We start from the raw sequence: 13,963 nt of genomic DNA on the forward strand, positions 1-13,963 counted from the left end.
CTATAAGCTAATTACCCTAGATATCCACATCCTGCCCCCACCCCCATTAAGGAAACCATTGTAAAACATTTCTCCAAAGCCAACTTCATGCTTCTTAAGACAGAAGTGGTGAACTTCATGACACCCATGCGGATGGACAATACAGTTACAACTACTGAATCCTACAAAATTGCACTTTATAAGCACTTACACTAGTGCATGGATCGTGCTATCCCAAACAGAACCAAGATGGTATGCTCCAAAAAAAGGAAGCCAATCTGGTGTTCCCCTGCCATAAACAAACTATACAACAGAAGGAAGAAAGTGTTGCAAAAGAGAGTAAAATCCCATGAGTGGAGGAACTCTCTGGTCAGCCTCAGTAAGAAGCTGTGATCCCTGATAAAACCCTCCAAAGCTAGTTACGAAAACAAAATCACTGATTCTAAAGACAACCACAAAGCATTCTATAGCTATGTCAAGAATCTCAATGGCAACACTCAGATCTGCTCTGAGTTACAGCACAATGGCACTAAATCTACAGACCCAACTGATATTGCCAACATCTTGGCAGATAGGTTCTGTGCTAACTTTACCCCCCTCTCACCCCCTAAAGAGCCCATCTCTATACCGGAAGAATGCAAAGTTCCTGTAATCATGGCTGCACAGGTGAAAACTACACTCTCCAAAGCCAAGAACACAGCATCCATGGAACCAGACAACATCCCAGGCTGCATTCTACATGAACTACAGAATGAACTGGCACCCCACCTAAGTACCATGTTCAATCATAGTCTCACCTCAGGCTTTGTGCTCACTGAATGGCGCACAGCGACGGTTATCCCACTCCACAAAGGGGAACCACCAAGGACCCCAGGAACTACTGCTCCATTAGCCTGATGAGCCTGGTCTGCAAGGCCATGGAACATATCATCATGGAACTTATAAACAAAGACATTGGTAATCTCCAAACTCTGGACCCCACCCAGTTTGGGTTTGTAAAAGGCAGATCATGTCTCCTAAACCTGATAGACTTCTTTGAAGCAGTCACCAAAGCCGTAGATGAGGGTACGGTGGTTCACACAGCCTATCGAGATCTTGCCAAGGCTTTCAACACCATCCCCCACTCTGGAATTATAGATAAACTCACTAAACTAGGTATAAATCCCTATGTCACCAGATGGGTTGCCAAATGGCTCACTGACAGAACCCACACTGTGAAAGTAGCAGACTTCAAATCTGACCAGACCAGTGACAAATGAAGTGCCACAGGGTTCAGTCCTGGGTCCTCTCCTGTTTGGTATCTACTTCTCTGAAGTATAGGCTAACACAGAAGGTCATTGGCTAATGAAGTTCACAGATGACTGCAAACTAGGAGCCATAAATGAAACTCCTAATGATGTGGACGTCCTACAAAAGGGCCTCACTGAGACAGATGCCTGGTGTCAAAGCCATGGCCTCAAGCTCAATGCCAAAAAGTGCATTTTCATCCCCTTTGGTAAAAACTCTGTACCCATGAACTGCAACATAGGTGGTAGTATACTTAACACTGAAAGTGTGATAAGAGACCTCAGGACATAGGTGGACAGTAGTCTCTCCTTGGATAATCACATTGCCACAGTAGTCAGGAAATCCTTCTATGTGGCACACCTCATCACAAAATAATTCTCATCCAGAAAAAAAGAGGTCATTGTTCCCCTCTACTCATCATTCATTAGACCCATTATAGAGTACAATGCCCCTTTTGGTATGTACCTCGCAGAACATCTACAACAACTGGAAAGGCCACAGAAATACCTCACAAAGAGGATTACCGGCCTCAAACAGATGCCCTACGCAGACCATCTCAAAAAACTCCAGCTTTACTCCGTTGCATATTGACTACTCAGAGGTGATCTCTGCATAACATACAAAGCTATGCAAACCCAGAGCTGTTGGACATGCTCCACTTAAAAAGTCCCAATCCCTCTGAGCTACACACTCTAGGGACCTAAACCTTGTTACCACAATAAACAGAACATGCCAGAGGGATAGATTCCTGTCCCAGAGACTTACCATACTCTGGAATAAACTACCTATCTATATCAAACAAAGTTCCTCATTAGTACTCTTCAAGAAAAATCTTGATGATTGGATGGAAAATAGGAAATTCACCCCGGGGATCACTTCTGTGGCTCTGCTCGACAGTGGCACAGGAAAATAATTTTCTTGGGTGGCAAAAGCCAGGGTACCTTTTTGGCTGGGCTTGTATAGGCCCTAGGGCCAATAGCCTAGTACCTACCTATGAAGGTATGAACCTATGAACTGTGTCACCCACAACCTGTCCTATGTCTGAGGTCTCTGTCTCATAGACATGCGTAGGCATAGTGATTGTGTCTGAAATAAGGGCAGTAGATTTTGAAGGCACAACTTACGTCTCAGACTGACCCTGTTCACCCTCAGACTGTGCCTATTCATTGCCACCATCAGCATCAGAGACCACAGATATTTTGACATTAGGTGGTAGGAGTTCCATAGTTCAACTGGCAGGATCACCTATGGTAACATGTAATCAACACAACAAATAGAGAAATAAAAGGGTGTGAGAGGTGGTATGGGTTAGTATTTGTTGAATGTGTGTATGTCTCTGCATGAACACAATCAAGCACTATGCTTGCACAATTCCCCAGCATCCCAGAGAGATGTGAGCTGTGCATGCTGGACTACTCAGTTCGATGTTGTTACCCCTGGTTATGAAAATTATCTTTGCCAGGAGTTGCACTCCTAGTTCCATGACTCGGGCTGGAATTTGGGATGCTTCCTGACCATGAGAGATATCTGATGTATGAGCTCTCATCACAACTACATCCTGGACCATTACCACATGGCTTACCACATCTGGATTTGGACACTGCAATCACTAATAGAGCAGTGATAGTAGTGCCACTGTGATAATGGGATCTTGTGTGGCCATGTTGGCTAACACTGGACAATGTAACAACTTTATTACCATTTGGATAACAATCCATCCATGCAGGATCACCTATGATAAGAAGTAATCAACACAACAAAGAATAAATAGAATAAACAATGTTTAACCCTTTGTTAACTGAAACTTACATTAAAATTAAGAGATGCTAATGCAATGAAAACAACTAAATTTCAGTTACACATACATTTGCCTTTTGTACATTAATAAGAATACAGAAGTTATGTTTACCATGTGCATGTGGTCACAGAAAAAGAGGACCAGATATACCTACATATAAGAAAGATAGAAGAAAGATCAATGATAAGCATTACAAAGCAAATGACACAAGAAAAAGAAAAACAAACATATAACATATGCCATTTATATATCTACTATGATAATTATTTAATTATATTGTATACCTGGAAGTTCTGCAGTAGACAAATTTGGGTTGTCTTCCACGAGCCCAGCATCTATGAGTCAGTGTGAACCCTATGATGAACAGTCTGCATCTCTGACAGTGGATAGGAACCCCTTTGTTTCAGTCAGTTGTGGTTCAGTAGCAGGGCCACCCCCACAGCCATACATTTCTTGGCAATTGCAGCTGCCCAACGTCTGGTATGTGAGATCATATCATTAGCCGTATGTCTTATTTTGGAATATGTATGCCCATGACCTCCAACCACATTCATATCTATCACCACCTGCTCCCGGATACGGTCATGGAAGGACTTTCCACCTCTGTCTTTTTCTAAGATAAATTACCCATGGAGATGTAGTACCTGAATGATCACTTCATTCTCAGTGTCACATTATGTCAGATTATGGGATGCCAATGTCTTGGGTGGCATAGCCCTGTATGAGAGAAACATAAGAGGAAAATTATATCTAAGTTCATAGGTTCATAGATTCATACTAGGCTATCTGTCCTAGGGCATTTATAAGCCTAGCCAGAGTGTGTTTGGCTTTCGCCACCGATTTTAAATGAATTTTGCTAAGCCCTTTTTCGAGGTTAGTATACTGTGCCTCTGTCTAACAGTGACACAGAAGTGATACCTGGGGTAAACCTACTATCTCCCATCCACTCATCAAGATTCCTCTTGAAGAGAGTCAATGAGGGACTCTGCCTAACCTGGACTGGGATTTTATTCCAGAGTGAAGGGAGCCTCTGGGTTATGAATCTGTCCCTCCAGCATGTCCTATTTATTTCAGTGCTGAGGTTCAAGTCTCTTGAGCGTGTAGCTCGATGGGATTTAGATTTTCTGAGGTGCAGCATGTCCATTAATTCCAGGTTGGACATGGCTTTATACGTCAAGCACAGATTGCCTCTGAGCAGGCTGTATGCCACTGAGTAGAGCTGGAGTTTCTTTATCCGGGCAGCATATGGCATCTGTTTGAGCCCTTTGATCCTCTTGGTGAGGTACTTTTGGGGTCTTTCCAGTTGCTGCAGGTGTCTGGTAAGGTACATCCCAAAAGGGGCATTGTACTCAATTATGATCCTGATGAGGGATGAGTAAAGAGGCATGATGACCTCCCCTGATCTAGATATGAATCCCTTCATGATTAGGTGGTCTATATAAAATGTTTTTCTAACCACTTTGGCCACGTGGTTGTCAAATGAGAGATTGCTATCAACTTGGGTCCCCAGGTCCCTAATTACTTCTTCTGTACTTAATGGATTACCACCGATGTGGTAATTTGTGGGCACTTTGTTTTTGCCAAAGGGGATGACTATACACTTTTTGGGGTTTAGCTTGAGGCCATGGCTCTGGCACCAGTTGTCTGTTTCTATGATGCCCTTTTGTAGGATGCTTGTGTTGGGTGGAGAGTCGATTATGGCACCCAGTTTGCAGTCATCTGCGAACTTGGTCAGCCACAGTCCTTCCATGTTAGCCTGTACCTCCGAGAAATATATACCGAACAAGAGAGGTCCCAGGACTGAGCCTTGTGGGATGCCACTTGTAACTGGTTTGGAGTCTGACATGGCTCCAGCAATTCTAACCATGTGGGTTCTGTCCTTGAGCCAGTTTGCAACCCATCTAGTGACATAGGGGTTTATATTTAAGCTGGTGAGCTTATCTATAATGCCCGAGTGGGGTATTGTATTGAAGGCTTTTGCAAGGTCCAGGTAGGCTGTGTGGACCACCTTCCCCTCGTCAATGGCTTGGTGACTGTTTCAAAGAAATCACCCAGGTTTAAGAGGCAGGATCTGCCCTTAACAAAGCCGAACTGGGTAGGATCCAGTGTCTGTAGGTCCCCAATATCTTTATTTATGAGGTCCATGATGATCCTTTCCATAGCTTTGCAGACCAAGCTAGTCAGGCTTATGTGGCGATAGTTTCCAGGATCCGTTGAGGCACCACCTTTGAGGAGAGGGACCACTGTTGCTGTACGCCACTCTTTGGGTACATAACCTGTAGTAAGGCTGAGATTGAACAGTAGTTTTATGTTTGGATTTAGTTCTTCTTGGAGTTCATGTAGGATGTAGCCCGGGACACCGACTGGTCCCATTGATGCTGTGTTTTTTGCTTTGGAGAGGGCAACTCTTACCTGAGCATCTGAGATGTCAAGGGGGCAGCACTCTGCTGGAATAGATATTTGCCCTTTTGGTGGGGAAGGGGGGGGGAGAAGTTTGTGCAGAACCTGTCAGCTAGGATGTTGGCAATGTCTGTGGGTTCGGTGTATTTTTTGTCATTTTGGACTAATTCTGAGCATATCTGGGAATTCCCACCCAGGTTCCTAACATAACTAAAGAAAGCCTTGTGATTATCCTTAGTGTCCTGTGCAATTTTTCTCCCAAAGCTGACCTTAGACGATTTTATGAGTGCCCGTAGTTTTTTGCTAATACTGATCAGAGATGCCTTCCCTTTTTGGGATTTTGCTCTATCATGAAGTAGCTTTCTTGTTCTATTGTATAGTTTGTTTATGGCTGGGGTCCACCAGACAGGACGCCTAACTTTGGAGGATTGGGTCTCGGTTTTATTTGGGATTGCATGATTCATGCATTCCTGAAGGTGTTCATAGAATGCATTTATAAAGGATTCTGCGGTCTGGGCCATATTTTCCACAGGCCCGGGGGCTTTGAAGGATTCCACCTTGGTTTTGAGGAGTGTGAAATTTGCTTTCGAGAAGTTTGTCACTGTGGTTTTCTGGGCAGGGGCTGGGGTCGGGATGTGAATATCTAGTGGGATTAGTTTATGGTCTGATCTTACCAGTGAGGGATACACTTCTGGTCTGGAGCATAGAGTCCCCATGTTGGTGATGATCAGGTCCAGTATGTTTTCCCCTCTTGTGGGAGTGGCAACAAGTTGTTCCATAGCATTTGAGTTTATAAATTCTAGGAACCTTCGGGCTAGGGTGTTGGAGCTAGAGTAATGCTCCCAGTCTATGTTAGGGTAGTTGAAGTCGCCCAATATAATAGGGTTTGGAGAGACCTTCATATTTTCCAATGTTCTCAGGAAGGCCGAGTGGGGTTCCTGGGTTTGGGAGGGTGGTCTGTAGCAGGCTATAAACTGGAAGGCAGTTTTACCCACTGTTAGTTGCACATGGATACTCTCTGATGCTTCGTGCTGTGCCACCAACCAGGAGGTGTGGGTATCTTTGACGAATATTGATACTCCCCCTCCTTTTGTGGTTCAGTCCAAGTTTTGGAGCTGAAAAACATGGTATGAGGTATAACCTGGTAGTGCTGGGGTGCTCTCAGGAGCCTTGAACCAGGTTTCTGTTACTGTACAGATATCTATGTTCTCCATGCTAAGGAGAGTTTCGAGTGCATACATCTTGATGTTTAGACTTCTGGCATTGAGTAGCATTACTCTTAGTTTCTTATCCCTTGTGATACCTATGGAGGTGAGTTTGCCTTTTGAGCCTTGCCTAAAAAAGGCACTATGGGGGTGGCAAGAGCCTTTGCCAATATCCGAAAGCCCAGGGGTGACAGGTGCAAGCCGTCCCTAGCGAAGCATCATGGCTTGTCGAGCATGTCATCCCAGGCAGACAGGCATTGGATCCCTTTTGAATGACACCAATACTTAAGCCAATTGTTGAAATTGTAAACCAAAAATGATTGCTAACAAAACAAATATTTATGAATGTATATGTACATCCTACACAAAATAAATGAAAAGGTAAGTCTCCACATGAGTACACATAACTTTATACAGACCCCTCTGACAAATAAAGAAAGGAACTTAAAAAAATTACTAAGCAGACAAACATTTACGTAACTCTATAGTGCATTGCAGCATTAACAAAAATAATGTACACCGTTCAAGGAAAATGGATAAAACATTTGTGAGATATCTACTTCTGTGGAGGGCAGCAAGGTATACATCACAGGCTTAACACAATTTTTAGTGGTAATAATGCAAAAAAAAATATGACCTTGATAATAAGCAATGCAACTCACTTCTGTGCTAAATGGTCAGCTTCCAAGATAAAACTTTACATTAAATGTCAACTAGTATTCTTTACAAACATTTTAATTTTAATGGTCAAGAAATAACTGAAATACATGGCTATGCCAACAGCTAGTGAGAAAAATGCAGATAGTAAACCAATAGTTTTAATGTGAAATGCAATCTATCAGTAAGGTTAAGATACATTCATTTCTAAACAACCAGCAACATATATTTACAGCAAGTCAGTTGTTAAAGTAGAAACAAGTCTTTTTAAAACAAATAGCAGTATCAAGCTCTCTGGATCCAAACAATCTCCCCTACTATGACCCAAATTCCTTACCTATGTGTTTTCTTCACATGGTGCAGATTCAGCCCTCTCTGCACTGTCAGTGTACAAAAGTGGTATGAACTCATCAGCATTCATGGACTCCACAAGCTGCCCGAAGTGCAGGGCAGGTAAACATGACTTAAGGCCCTAAAAGATTGGGTGCACATGCTCTAGGAGTGCAAGGACAAGCATTAATAAGTGTTACCTGCTAGGGGCTTGCTAGTGTAAATAATTAGTGCAGGAACAATCAGGATTTCACAGTCATCCCGCTTTGATGTACATTTACCAAAGTTGTGTTAGGGAGAAGATACTTATATGAAAGTCACCAAGTACATTGATTGACATAGGAGAGCAGCATTCCTAACATTGGTATGAATTGTTTATTACCACACTTTGTGCCTCTGTGTAAAATTTGTCTGCAGTTTTAAAGAAGTACAGTACTCACTGAAGCATATATCAACAGCAATACAAATTGCATAGTCTTGTTAGATAATCATAGATAAGGAAATGATGCTCAGAAAATAAAAAGAAGAAAACTGCAGTGTTGCATATTTTTATTTGATATTGTGTGAGGAAAGATTACACTGCCAGTGTCACAAGCATCCACACACCTAACTGCATATTACAAAGGGCAATTTTCAGAACTTGATTCTGCTGTACATGTAATGTCAATTGATACTATGTCACATATTGAGTATATGTAACCTACTTTTTTCTTCATAGTATATGTGTCTGCATCCGTGGCATATACTGATAAAATCTCAAGTATGTGTTGTGAATGCACTAGTGTCATGGGGTTCAAATCAGAGAGGATGCTGTTTGTGTGCACATGCTAATGTTTAAGGAGCAAATGTTCATATTGTAGGACAACAAAGTTCAAGAAACATCAGAACTGCAAATTCTAACTACTTGTTTCATAATGTTTCCCCTATTTAAGTATTTTTCCTTTCTCTTTACCGTCTGTGTACTGTCTGTTATTGCACGCTCTTGATTGGCAACAGTGCTTAGAATTAATAGTAGTTCAATGACTAAGGAAAAAAAATGAAAAATTTAATTTCTGTAGTGCAAATGAGCCTGGTGCCAGTGTGCATCCGTGAGCACTCTGGATAGTACTCAGTGAATAAATTCCATCTGTCAGATGTCTCTGTGTCATACGCTGTAAGTGATGTCATTTTAGAGAAAGAAGGCAGGTGATGAAGGGTTTAAATCCAGTTAACCAATAATTTTACAGAAGGAAGATGATACATATTGATAAGCATTTTGTTATATCATTGTGCTGTTGTTTACAACTCAATTATTGTCAGTATTGATAACAGCATATGAGCTGTTGTCTATAACCTTTCTCATTATTTGGTATTATTTTGTTTGTCTTTTGTTGACTGGGTTAGTTCACTGGGCCTAGGGCCCATTTTCAGTGGAGTCCCGAGGAAAAAATCTCCAGAAATATATAGTAAAAAGTATAAGATAAACATACATGATAAAAATACAATATAAAACATACAATACATAAAAAGTACATAGTACATAATAAAAAGTGAAACATGAGTTAAAAAATACATGATAGGAAGAAAACCTGACTAATGAAAACAATGAAGGAGGCAGGCTCCATGAAATAAATGATATAAATACATGATGGAGAAGAAAGTGAATTAAAATGCAACTGTACTAACAATGACAGTTTGATTACAAGTCAAAAACAGATATCTGTATGAAAAATAAAAAATATGAGTACTATATCAAATAATAGTTACAAACAAAAAACGGCCAACCAGGAAGATGGTGCTTCAATCAGAAAACAATCCGGACCTCCAAATATGTAGTAATACACTCTTTATTAGCAAAATAAAATAAAAAAGTAAAAATTATCCAAAATCAAGTGCTTTTGTCTCTGAATTAGGAGACTTTATCAAGATAAAACAAGGTTCACATAAGCATCCGTTTTAAATACACCCACAGTGTAGACCAATTAGCCCATAAAACTCATGAATAAACATGAGCATATGGACTTCATAATTCATGTCCAATGAATCATATAAATACTCATTTTAAACATACTATATATTATTAGAAACAGTATATATCTCCAAAATATGTCCATAATATATCTCCTTTGTAACTAAGAAAAGTTTCTAACACCATATGGCAACAATAATATATATAAAATTAATTTAAAACAGTCATTAATACATGAAATATGGAAATGTATAAAAATGCAATATTAAATCACCCTTTAGGGACACTCAACTAGAACAACAAAATTATATAAAAACAACCTTTTAAATGTGTAAAGAATGAATTATAATAAATTAAATGCATAGATGTTTTATATCATATTAAAAGGCATACTTATATCATTTATATAAAATGTATTAAATAAACTAATAAAAATGTCTCTATATACATAAATATATATATTAATTATATATATATATATATATATATATATATATATATATATATATATATAAATAAACAACCATTAATATCAATACCAAATAACGAAAAACAAGAACAACAAAATTACTGCGTATATTAAATGAATATGTATATATATATATATATATATATATATATATATATATATATATATATGTATATATATATATAAACAACCTTTTAAATGTGTAAAGAATGAATTATAATAAAATAAATGCATATATGTTTTATATCCTATTAAAAGGCATACTTATATAATTTATATAAAATGTATTAAACTAATAAAAATGTCTCTACATGTGTGTGTGTGTGTGTGTATATATATATATATATATATATATATATATATATATATATATATATAAATATATATATATGTATATATATATATATATATATATATTTATATATAAAAAATGGACCATTTATATCAATACCAAAAAACTAAAAAGATATCCCCAATTATAAAAAATGTTAAACATCTAAAACATACATTTTATACAAACACATTTAAAATATTATTCCCTCTTTTTGAAAAAATAAAAAATATATAAATATTTTTACTTTCACCCTAATGTAAAAAATTTTCACAACATAATAGTTAAGGGACCATACTATCATCTCTCAAGTGCTTTTAATTTTAGTATGAAACAATCTCATTCAAGCCTGGTCATTGTGTAGTATTGGTTCTAAGTTGCCATAATGCTTCAGTTCTCTCAAGGAGCAATGGCCATGGTCCACCTCTCGGGTTATACTCCAATGGTTCAATCACTGTAGATTTAAAATTATGGCCAACATACTCAGTACAGTGTTTGGGTAGGGAATTTGTCTCCTTTTTTAATCTTATATCCCTCAAATGTTCATAAATACGTCTTTTCATTTTACTCTCTTTCTTCCCAATGTAAAAACAGGGGCATTTACAACAAAAAGTACAATATACAATCTTTTCTGTTTGGCAATTACATGTTTTCTTTAAAGATACCTTCAAACCATTTATACTAAAGGTGGACCCTTCAATTATATAGTCACAATACCTACATAGGCCATATTTTTTCATATGTCCTCCAAATCATGTGTGGTCTCCACTTTCAAATATATTCTTAATGGATTGACCCTTCCTATAGACAGCCATAGGTTTCTCACCCACACATTGTTTGACTTCACTACATGAGGACAAAATGACACCGTTTTTTTAACAAAATATCTACAATTTCCCTGCTCTCCAAATTATAGGTTGTGATAAAGGCTGAAAGAAACTTAAAATTATTACTATTCCTGTAAATATCCATACCCTGTATTCCATGATCCTCATTGGGCATCAACATAACTTCTTCAACATTATTGTTCATTCCGCTAAGAGATATCCTACTGTTTTCACAAGTTAAGATGGCACGAAAGAAACCTCTCTCCCTCTTATTAATAACTTCCAACATAAGGTTGTTTACCAAATCCATAGGATAATCTTTCAAGAACATATTTTTTAATAGTTCACATTCAGTGAGAAATTACTCAAAACATATAGCCATTCGGGCAGCCCTCACAAACTACCCCTTCACTACCCCTTTCTTTTGTTGATATGGGTGAGAATTATCAAAGTGTAAGAAACAGTTAGAGTAGGTTTCCTTATGGTAAATCTCTGAAACAAACTTTTTCAATATGCAATCTTTCAGTAATCTAACATCCAGATAAGAAATCTCATATACATCAATTATATGCACGAATTTCAAAAAACATGTTGAGTTATAAATGCAATCCAGTAATTCATTGATCAACTGTTCAGGCCCATCCCAAAATTTAAAAATGTCATCCAAAAACCTTACATACATTTTACAGTGGTTGTAAAATGGGGAATTAAAAATAAATGTCTTCTCCCACTGTAAGATAACCATATTAACATAAAGCCCCCCACAAGGGGAGTCCATTGCTACCCCCACAGTTTGGATGAAATATTAATTTTCAAAATATATACAATTACTCTGTAGGACCAACTCAAACAGTTGTTCATACACATTGATGTTAGGCTGAGAGACTCCTCTCTCCAACAAATACTCACAAACCCACTCAACCCCAATATCATGGGGGATTGAGGTATACAAATCTTTAACATCAATAGTGATGAACAAACCCGTATCAATACATTCCATGTTGTTAATTCTATGCAAGAAATCCCATGAATACTTACAAAGATTTGTTTACACAGCCACTAAAGATTTCAATCTAATATCTAAAAACCTAGCAAGGGGGTATATGATGGACCCTCTCCCATTCGCAACTGGGCACATCGGCGGATCAGAAATATTCTTGTGTATTTTGGGCAAACCAAATATACAAGGAATTTTTGGATGGGGAACAGACAAAAAATTATATTCATCAATAGAAATAGAACCATCAATGAACAAATCTTTTAACTCATTTCTAATCTTATAAGTACCATTAAGTTCGTTCAAAGATATTTTTATATGTAACCCCATCAAATTTTTTTTTCATTCTTGCATTATAATCACATAGGTCCATAATCACAATCCCCCCTCCCTTGCCTGGTTTAATCACTCTCACTTCCTTATTTGTCCTTAATTTAGTTAAACCTTCAGACTCACCATCACTTAGGTTTGTTTGACATATCTTTTTCTGTTGGTTTCTCAAATCAACTTCACATAGTTTTTCAAAAATTGAAATAGAGGGATGAACGTGTGCATTGTAAGTATAGACATACGCAAAGGGTTACTAACCTGTTCAACTGATTTAAATAAAAAAATAAAGTTTAACTTCCTTGTAAATTGTTTCAAATCAACCAATGTTTGGGCTAAATTGTGATCCCTAAAAGGAACAAACGTTAAACCTTTTGCAAGCAAATCACAAACATTAACATCAATTTTCACAGCTGAAAAATTAAATACATTAAAATCACCACTTGAATTCTTAAAAACAAAACATTTGTCAGACAGTTGCTCCCGCGGAATTAATTCCACCCTCGACATCCTCCCCTCTGATAATTCAAGTGACCCCCCACCCTCCATTCACAGAAAATGTCCCTGGACCCTGATTGTTCTGGTTGTATCTGTCCCTCAGTCTCTCAGACCTCCTCAATGGAGAAAAATGTTCTTGGTCCAAAAAAAGAATCCTGGTTATTTGAGGGTAAAGAGTCTGCATTTGAATTAATATTAATGTTGCACACTTGTGACCTAGGAGGCAGAGGATAGGCCATATTTGCATTGTATTGGGCCCTGTCCCTCTCAATTTTCTTCATTTTCCTATTCTTGATGGATACCATTTCATGCTCAATACTTTTAAACATCCGGTTATAATCAAAAAATGTTCTCCTCATGTGCAGTATCATGTGTGACCTTAGCATCCAATTCTGTTGCTTCCTTTATTAAATCAGTCAGTAACATATCATTATGTTTGACCACAAGCTCCATGTATTCAGAGCCATGGCAATCAAACATAAAAATAAGTTCTTTATGTAAAACATAATTTGTTACCAGATCTGTGGGGAAGCACCACATATGCAACTCCTTTGATGCTAGTCTTAATTTCGGGCATTCCTTAAAATAAGCATTGTCTAATTGAACTTTTCTTAATCTTTAGTAATAAATGATCCAGTTTTTACAAGTTGTTATTATATGAACAAAAAAACTTACATTTTGGCCAATAGAAAAAGCCGGATTCTGTCCAAGCCATTCATTCACATTAATGGGGCCATTTGTGGATACATTAGAATTTACCTGCATACCTCTATGAAAGTTTAGTCCTATCATATTCATGCTGCTTTGTGGACATTAGTTCAAAGGAACTGAATTAGAACCAGCCGAAATGTCCGGTCTGTTGCTATGCACAGTATAATTTTCTGTTCTCCGACTTCTTAAATTCAAATTC

The sequence above is a fragment of the Protopterus annectens genome, chromosome 1.part2, assembly GCF_019279795.1.
Source record: "Protopterus annectens isolate FY-2018-M chromosome 1.part2, PAN1.0, whole genome shotgun sequence".
Classification (NCBI taxonomy): Eukaryota; Metazoa; Chordata; order Ceratodontiformes; family Protopteridae; genus Protopterus; species Protopterus annectens.